The sequence below is a fragment of the Saccostrea cucullata genome, unplaced genomic scaffold (genome assembly GCF_032062105.1).
Source record: "Saccostrea cucullata isolate Sc308-1 unplaced genomic scaffold, CSIRO_AGI_Scuc_v1 ctg4174, whole genome shotgun sequence".
Classification (NCBI taxonomy): domain Eukaryota; kingdom Metazoa; phylum Mollusca; class Bivalvia; order Ostreida; family Ostreidae; genus Saccostrea; species Saccostrea cuccullata.
The window spans coordinates 30287-40203 of NW_026931344.1; the positions used below are offsets into that span (position 1 = coordinate 30287).

Consider the following 9917-nt stretch of genomic DNA (forward strand, 5'->3'; position numbering starts at 1 on the left):
AGACAATTTTAAATAATGTTTATTAATAAAATCATTATCTAGTCAGTGTGATTTTCATTGAATTTCTATGGTAGAGCTAGTTGAAGAATGCATTTCTTGGTATGACGTATTGTCAATTAACAATTGATTTCCATTCCTATGTCGATATGATATATCCTGGTGACCTTGAAATAAAAGATACCATAGAGTCTGACACATCTAATGCAAATTTGGACATTTGACTTGAAAAAGATGTTCATGTTAATCTAACAAACAAGCTCTATAAACATGATGACTTTTACTTTTCTGCTTTTCAACTTCCCTTACTTATGCAGCAATATACTTTCAATACCTGCATACGGAGTTTATATATTTCGGTTGATTCGATACGCAAGACCATGTTCTACGTATGAACAATTTTTAGAATGAGGTAAATTATTGACATTTTAACAAGTTGACGAAATAAGAATTTCAGCTGTTTCGTTTAAAGTCATCATTTCGAAGTTCTATGGTCGATACAATGATCTTGTCAGCAAATACAATTTATCATTGAGTCAAATGATGACTGAAGTTTTTCATACTAATTGTTAGTCCATTATTCATATACTGAATTGACAACAGACTTTTCCGTTATTTCCCGATCATGACAATGAGCACACGGCGGGTGTGACCGGTCAGCAGGGGATGCTCACTACTCTATGGCACCTGATCCCACCTCTGATGTATGGGAGGTCCGTGCTCTGATCCTTTTTGTATTGTTTTATGGACTTTTGATCTTGAATACTGTTCATTATATATACATATGTATCATTGCACAATATTTGTATTTTTAGTTTTGAAAACCCAAGAATAGTGGTACATGTGTAAATGTAAATGCATTGCTTTACTGAAGTAAAGTTAATGATATGCTTTAAAGTTAATGATAAACTTTAAATAAATTAGGCTAATGGTTATAGCTATTTTTAACCCTCCACATTCCAGAAGTAATGATAATGTGATGCATTACTTTACAAAGACATTCGCCCAAAGTTTGATACTGTAAAATCACATATTTTCGAGGGGTAACATTTTCGTGGTTTGAGTAAAATATATTGGTTCATGCCAAAGTTTGATACTGTAAAATCACATATTTTCGAGGGGTCAAACTTTCGTGGTTTGAGTAAAATATATTGTTTCATGGGGATTTGATGTCTTGGTTGAAGAAATGTTCTGTAGTAATATATGTGAAAAATTGAATTTCGTGGTGGACATTAATTCGTGGGTCTCTTCATACCTTGAAAATCACGAAAATAAAACCTCAACGAAAATTAGTGATTTCACAGTATTCATAGTCTCTAGGCCAGGGTTTTAGATGTTAGGGCAGCAGGGTTCTATTGTTCATAAAATGGAAAATGCATAAATTCTTTAAGAATATTATACTTTCATGTGAAGTGGTTGAATCTGATTCGTCTAGAAACATTTGTTAAAAAACACTATTACCCGCTGAAAATAAGCCACGCCCTTCAGCATTGCAACAGTCAACATTGCTTAACGACGGATAATACTAAAAAAAAATGTTGATTGCGCAAAATTTATTCTCGCAAGGTTCACTGACATAATTATGTATTTGTAAAAAGCATTCTGTGTATATAATATACATTGTAATAAATATTGCATGACAGTGGTTTTCAATGGGTGAAAATTTCAATGTTACACTCAACAACTTGTAATATTAATATAATATTCTCTACTCCTGGGCATCTGGCAGACATAATTGAAAAATATTTTTTTTTTATTTTATGCCAACAAGATACACATTTTACTTATGAAATAGAGCCAAAAACAGAAAACCAAAACAGAAAGCCTTCGGCCCTCTGGCTGATATTGGTGTCTCGGGCTGATACAGGATGTGATGTGGAAAAGGGTATGTTTTCTTATGTTTATTACATGCTTAGTAATAAAATACAGTACACATTAACACCCTATACAACGGGTAACGCGGGGGAGTCGCAAAAAAGTATGGGGGAGTCGTTTTCAACGTATGGGGGAGTAGATTTTCACCGCTTCGGAGTCAGAAGAGATGTGGGTCACGTCTGTTTTCGGTATTTATAAGATGTATTTACAAAAAACAAATATCCCACGGAAGATGGCAATATTTAAGCTTTATATTGGTCATTTGTCCGGCTGTCAAATACGTCTAGTTTTCTCAAACACTTCGAAACTATTTGACAGTTTTCATATTTACGTTGATCGGATGGTAAAAACATGCATGATTTGGACTATCTGCGGCTTGCGTAGGGATTCTCACTGTTAAAACAGCAAAAGAAATCGTTTATCTTTTAAATGCAACAACTTAAACTTGACTAGACTTTATAAAAATTCATAATTAAGACATTTTCTTCTCAGACAGTAACGGTTACGTAGGGGGAGTCGTGTATGGGAAAGCACATCGAAGGGGGAGTCGCAAAATAAAGTCAAATGCATACTCGTACTTGGTGTTGTTTTCATCTCTTTTATACTGCCAATACCTTTTTATTTACTCGAAGATATCTATAAATCTATGTTTGATTATTTCCTTTATATTTTGAAGTTACGAAAAGAGATTTTTTTCTGTGGCTTTATCAGTTCTAGAGAAAAATCAGCATTATAGATTACATGAACAATTGGATTACATATCATCGGAGCACATGTGCTTGGGGACAGGACCTTCCCCCTTAATATGTAATTTCCGTACATGAATATCACAAAAATTCAATCCACGAACTCAGGAACCCTAACTTCCGACAATGAAAGTCTCTCCATAAAAAAAGAACAACCCGATTTTTAAGTACAGCTATTTATAAGAACCAGGCAGAAATGAAAATAAGTGATTCATGATAGTGATAGATTTTTCAAAAACTATCATATTTACATTAAGATACATCAAACTAAATACTTGATCACAGTTATAAATGGATTTCATGCATAGTTGATTAAAAAATGAATTCAATATATATTAAAACAGTCAACAGTATCCATTGAAAAGTGTCTGTACGTGCAGGTGATTTTTTAAGAAGGCCCGCACTCTCCTTGAATGTGAATTATAAAATATTAAACATCTAGTATCAAAGAGTAAAAAACAATTAAAAAACCCATGGGTTATTTTAATTACGAATAGATATTGTGATTTTAAATTATGTAAAAACATGAAATTCTAGTTATCTCCCTTGGCGCTCTTTAGTAAAAGGAGTTGGAAAGAGTGTATTTAACTCTTCAATTTAGAAGGGGAGGATTAAGAAATGTGTGTGATTTCATCTTCATTTTGGAAGTTTTGCCAGTTTTCATACATCCAAGGGGCATGTAAGTCTAAATTTTTTATTAGAAAAATATATTCCTAGGATAAAAAAATAACTGCCTGCAATTTGCTTAATTTTATCTGACAAAAACAAAATTTCATTTCCTAAACATGCTAAGAGTTTGAGTGTTTTGAAAAGGGCTAACTTGTTCAACAATATCATCAAAACTACTTAAATTCAGTTAATTTTGGGGAAAACATTTAATTTTGTACTGGAATTTGAACAGTAGCTCGCTGCTGGGGATTAGAGTATGATGAGTATATCTCTCCTTTCCGTCGATACTCCCTTAGTACTGCAATATACACAGTCGACTGGAAGAAATCCTCGACCTCAGCATACATGAAGCCATGGCAAGAAGCAGTGAAAGCCACAGCAGAGATTGGATGGAGCATAATTTTTTCTTAGTATGTATCAGTGCCTCTATGGATGTCATATTTAGATCAGGTATTTAATACATATCACAGACAAATGTCTAAACAAAGGCAATATTGACTATTTTTTTTTCAAATTGAAAAGGGGAAAGTCAGAAAAATTGATAGCAAACATAAGGCTGACTGCTAGTAAAAGTTATCAGTCCTGGTAAAAATCTACCAGCCTAGCTGCTGAGAAAATAATTGTCTTTTGTAAAATTGATTTTTGAAAGAACAGGTACTGTGAGCAATGAGCAAATGATCCCCCCCCCCCCGGCCTCCCATGTGAATATAATAGTGTCCATGTTTTGCTGTAGGAAAATATATTAATAATGCCATACTTTCGTACAATACCACTATTTTTTTGCCTAATTTTACTCTTAAACACACGAAATCTCAGGAGCTTCTGGGGCTTTGCCCCCTGGACAACCATCATTCAAACTATGGTATGTCTAAACATATTCATGACTGTACTTTGGAACATCACTATCAAGATCCCTTGTCTGAACAAAGTTATCCACGCCCCCCCCCTCCCCCTCCCTTTTAATCACAAATCCTGTACTGCTCATGATACCATTAGTTGATTCGGAAGCGATTTTAAAAATCAAATTATTAAATTTTAATTAATGAAAACTTGAAACAAGTCCAGCTGGGCATCAATATGTGCAAATTGGTAAGCCCACAGCAAAATTTGTGCGTCTCGGGCGGTCAGGCGCACTGTTATTTCAAACACTGTTTTCGGAATGGCCAATGGGTCCTTCTTAAACTAGTGAATATTTAATTAAGCCCTGAAAAAACTCAGATGTTATGGCAAAACCATAATTACTATTTTTCTTATTCATTTAATCAAAATGTTAAATTGTGCCCTTTAAAACTGTATATTTCCAAACTTATATGTGTATGATATTCTTCAAATGCATTTCCTTTTATTTGAATTATATATAAGGTTGGGGAGTCCTACAAAATTTAATTGACAAGCAAAACAACAAATAAAATACTGTTATGGTTTCATCAGTTGAAACGGTGGGAGGGGGTGTAAAGCCATATAACCCTATCTGAATGGGGGAGAGGGGGGGGGCTTCCCAAATATTCCTGCAAGCAAAATATATATATATTTAATATATACACACATAGAAAGAGAGAGATTTATAAATATGAGAGCACATACAATATGAATGGGTTTCTGCCAATGTTTTCGTCTAATTTAGGTTTAAAACTTAAAAAATAAAATTTGATCCTACAAACCTTGAACTCTTTTTCAATTTATAACTAATAGTATGAATTCATGATGATATCACTAGTACATGGTGGGGGGGGGAGGTAAATAAATATTTATTATCAATAATTTAAAAGCTAAATTGTTATATAAATGTATGCATTCTCTTGTCATATAATGAATTTCATGATTTGTTATCATTTCAGATGCAGTCTGAGCCTTCTTCTGAATTTCAAAATCCCATTTGACAACACCTGCACAGCTGAGGTAATGTAAACTTAAAAATTGAGGACAACCGTCACCAAGAAAAGATTATCAATTCAACTAACGTTAGTGTTATATATACTTTATATTATTTATGTATCATTAGATAATTCGGTATTTTGTGTTGACAACTTGCAGTTTTTTTTAATTATCATTAAGAAAATTCCTTTTCGTTTAGCAATCAAGGGCCTTCTGACTAAGGGCTGAATTATAGTGAACACTACCATTCAGAGACTTTGAAACAGGTATATACATGTATTTCTTCTGATCTTGATTCTCTGAATTTTTTAGCTCACCTGAGTTGAATGCTCAAGTGATCTTTTCTAATCAAAGTTTGTCTTTTGTCTGTCATTGTCATTCTTCAAGGGGAGAATATTACAAAATTAATAGCATTACTAATATCTTCTAAAGAACCAATGGCCCAGGAAATATGAAACTTATGTGGAACCATTGTCGGGTAATGTAGATTCAAATCATGAACCCCATGTGTAGGACGAGGCCACAACGGATGATCAGAGTTTAACATCGGAATATATAAAAAAAAAAATATTTTAAAATCTTCTTCTCGGATACAGCAAGCCTTGATTGGTAATATTTATATGAAAGCATTTTCAGGTGGTGTAGATTCAAGTTTGATCAAATCATGACCCCCGGGATAGGGTGGGACCACAAAGGCCAATCAAAGTTTAACTAAGAATATAGAGGATAAATCCTTTAAAAATATTCTTCCAAAGAACAGAAAAGCCAGTAAGTTATATATACATATGGAAGCATTTTCTTGTAGTGTAGATTTGTTCAAATCATGACCTCCCCCCCCACAGGTATAGGGTGGGGCTACAATAAAAGTGTTCAAACTCGTAGGGAAAAACTCACAGTTAGTCAAAAATAAGTACCCTGTAAGCATCCTTAGTGTAGATTCAGTTATGTTCAATCATACCCCCCTCTCTCTCTCCCTTACAGGGAGAGGTCAGGATGACATATGCTTTTAAGCTTTTCAATACAAAGCTGATTTTTGATTTTTATCCAAGCCAGGTGAGTGATGTGGCCCTGGGTCTATTGTTAAATCATTTATCCACACATATATGTACAGTACAACTCGGTTATAACAAACTAGGATCTGTAAAAGTACTTCGCTATATAATTCGTTATATCCATATTTGTAATTTTGTAATATCTATATAGTTGGGGATCCAAGAAGACTTCACTATATCTGTGAATTCACAATGTCCGTGTTTGTACTAAACAAGTTTTACTGCAGTTACATGCATGTGGAAGCCAAATAGGAGTAAAAGATTTATTATTGTATGTCATCTTCATTATTTTGTTCAATCCATACAAATGTTTCTTTGAATATTGGAAACTAAAATCAGTAGAAAGTTAGAAATTAAAATTTATAAAATGCAGCATATCTAAACAGAATTTTTGTTGTTGAAAAAAAACCCTTTTCAGATGAGCAAGGCTGTAATAGTTATACTAATATTCAGAATCAAATACGGGTAACAGCTAACTACTTGAGGCAAGGATGGGGTTAGGGTTAAAGAAGGGGTTACATCACTTGAAAATTTAGATAAGAATTGTAGAGCTGAGGTTTTTCTCAAGAACCACAGGGCCAATTTTTACCAAACTTAGCAGGGCTATGACCCCTTACAAGGGGTTATAATCAGGAAAAGAGAAAAAATAGGGAGCCACTGGGTCAGAAAAGCTGAAACTTGTGTTAAAGCATCCAGGGATTAAGTGTAGATTCTAAATTGTTTAAATCATGCTCCCTCCCCCTAAGAATAGACCTAAACCACAATAGGTATTGCAAGTAGGAAAATCTGGTGTAGAACAGCATGACCAGTTACTCTGGTTAGTGTTATGGACCATGGCCTTCTTGTATTCATGATCATGATCATAGAGAAAACGAACCATAGCTACTCTCCTCCTTCAACAGCAACAAGAAAAAATTGCTTTACGGAATGTCTATTTTCATTAACAAAGTTCAAATTTTGAATTATATTTTTTCCAGATTGATGAATGAACCACATGCATTATGTCAGAGGAATCTAGCTGGAGCCAGGACACATAGATGTACCCGTACAGTTGATACAGATATCTCAACGGCACATTTCTAAATGATGGCCAAAAAAATCTAATAAAGACACTGTCAGTTTAAAACTTTTTGAAAGAAATCCGGACCAGAAACAAAGGATATTGATTTTTAAGCTCCTCCAAATGTAAAAGGGGTTTTATTGAAACCAAGACCAGGATACACCCAAGGATATTTAATATTACACCCCTTCAACATAAAATTTTGAATTTTAGTTTGCCTATCTAGTCAAGAACATGGATTTTTTGACATTTGATACACTTTATAATGTTATATTGACATTTTTTCAAGATTTGTTTACTGTAAACTATTTATTTCAGCAAAAAGTACATTTACAGATGATTTTTCAAAAATTGCTTTAAAAATACAAATATTTAGATCATGTCTCATGAATGGTTAATCACAGTTACCACAGAAACCAAATATTTGTTTGAAAGAAGTTAGGTACAAAAAATGTGTCTTTCAGTATTTTAGCTAATGGCAGTTTTCTTCATACAAGCTAATCACATTGACTAAATTTTATAGGCAAATACAATATTTTTGGAGATGCTGTCATGGTAACCAGATACAAATCACAAAAGCATATTCAAAAAAATATATTTTCATGCATTTACAATAAACTGTGAAAATAATACATGGAATGTTGCTCAATAATTATTTTGTATTTTATGGAGATTTTGTAAAGTCAATTTATTTAAAAAAGCATTTCCAGGACAATTTGTTACCATGGTTACAAAAATTTATGAGAAATACACTGGTTTTATCTAATATTTGCAAGGTTAAGGAGAACATTTTCAATCTTATATTATCAATTTTTTTGTGCTTGTGGTATTTTTTCCACAACATACTCTGAAAATGATGTATTTTGGTATTTTCTTGAAAAATGAATTTTTGTGATATTCTGTTGCCATGGTTACAGAATATTTTTGAAAAACCAACGGGTTTTGTTTTGTTTTATTAGAATTAGGATTGTGGTCTTTCTATCTCATGCTTTCAGTTTTCTTTAACATGTGGGATTTTTTCTAACTATGCTCTTAAAAATGGTTATTATTGTGAAAAATGAATTTTTGTGACATTTTGTTGCCATAGTAACAGAATTTTATTTAAAAACCCATGGGTTTTATTTAATTTTATTGAAATTAAGAAAGTGCTCTTTCTATTCCACATGATCAGATTTCTTTAACATGTGGGATTTTTTCTTACTATGCTCCTAAAAACGGTTATTATTGTGAAAAATGAATTTTTGTGACATTTCGTTGCCATGGTAACAGAATATTTTTAAAAAACCCATGGGTTTTATTTAATTTTATTAAAATTAAGAATGTGCTCTTTCTATCCCATGTTATCAGATTTCTTTAACATGCGGGCCTTTTTCTTAATATGCTTCTAAAATATGTTGGATTTGAAGAAATATTGTGAAAAGTGAATTTTATGAAATGACCTATGTTAAATTGAAATTCAGCACCTTTAATTTTATCCTTATGGTAATCATTTATCATTTTGTATGTACTTCTCAGGAAAAAAAGATTTATTTATGGTACTATCATCAAAAAAGCTCTGTTCCTGTGTTCAATAATAGCTAAATTCACATTTTTTTGAATTTTTTGCTTGGTTGCCATGTGCATTTACATGGTGCATTGTTTCCATGGCAACAAAGGCTGGCCAAAAAAATTATGTTGTCCAATGATGTTCCCTTGGTCCATGAAGCAACATATTAAAATTTTGTAAAGATCTGAAATGGTCATGAATCACCCCCTGCCTGGTTCTTACAAATAGCTGTACTTAATTTAGAAAATTTCTTAATAATATCAAACATTTTTTAAAATTATTTTTTTTATTATTATTGTTGCAGGATAGTAACTGTTATTTGCTAATGTGTTGCTAAAATTTGGTTGTCAAAGTATGTTACCTCCTTTCAACAACCTTTTTTTTCCTTGTCAAAATTCAAAATTTTTCAGGTGAGTTGTATGTAATTTTTGTTTGTTATACTTTTAAAATTTTTTATATAAATTTATGCTAAAAAGAATAACCTTTCTACTGTTTTCTTCAAATAAATAGCTGTTTGACCGTGGAGAGCGAGATGTTGGACCATTCGATGAGATATAGTACCGTTTATGTCAAAGTGTGAAACGAAAATTTCATCATGCATATGATTATATCATAATAAACAGTAAATTGTATAACAAAACATTTATCGAATTTGTTCTCTAGATCTGGCAAAATGTGTTTCGTCGACCCCTCGAACAAAACTATTTGCATTCGGCCTAACCAGTGTCCTGCAAACAGTTTGTTTCTTGGGTCCGACAAAATGCATGTTGCCCTCGATACCTGTCTATGAATGTATAATGCTGGTTGCCTCAGACTGATTCTGTTACAACAATACACCATGCTATGTGTTCACGAAACTGCGATAGGGGAGGGGTAAAGGGGGTATCATATTCTGAGAAACTGTATATAGCTGGGGCAAGGAAAGAGAGGGTATCATAATAATGAAGTGTATACAGAAAAGAAATATTTTCGTATTTTCTCTTTTCAACTGCAAAGTTTGTGATTAATTATTTTTACATTGACACTTCTCGTTTTATTTATCATAGACATACATTTCCAGCGTTTTAGGTAATATGCAATTCAGTCCCTTCTTCAGC

At 32.8% G+C, this 9917-nt stretch overlaps 1 long non-coding RNA gene across 1 annotated transcript; it reads left to right on the forward strand.

Annotated features, from left to right (window-relative positions):
* The first annotated feature begins 5123 nt into the window (after window positions 1-5123).
* On the forward strand, window positions 5124-7239 carry LOC134232284 (uncharacterized). Its single transcript, XR_009984741.1, has 3 exons — window positions 5124-5186; window positions 5362-5428; window positions 7192-7239. It is a non-coding gene; the product is annotated as an uncharacterized LOC134232284 (long non-coding RNA).
* The last annotated feature ends 2678 nt before the right edge of the window (window positions 7240-9917 follow it).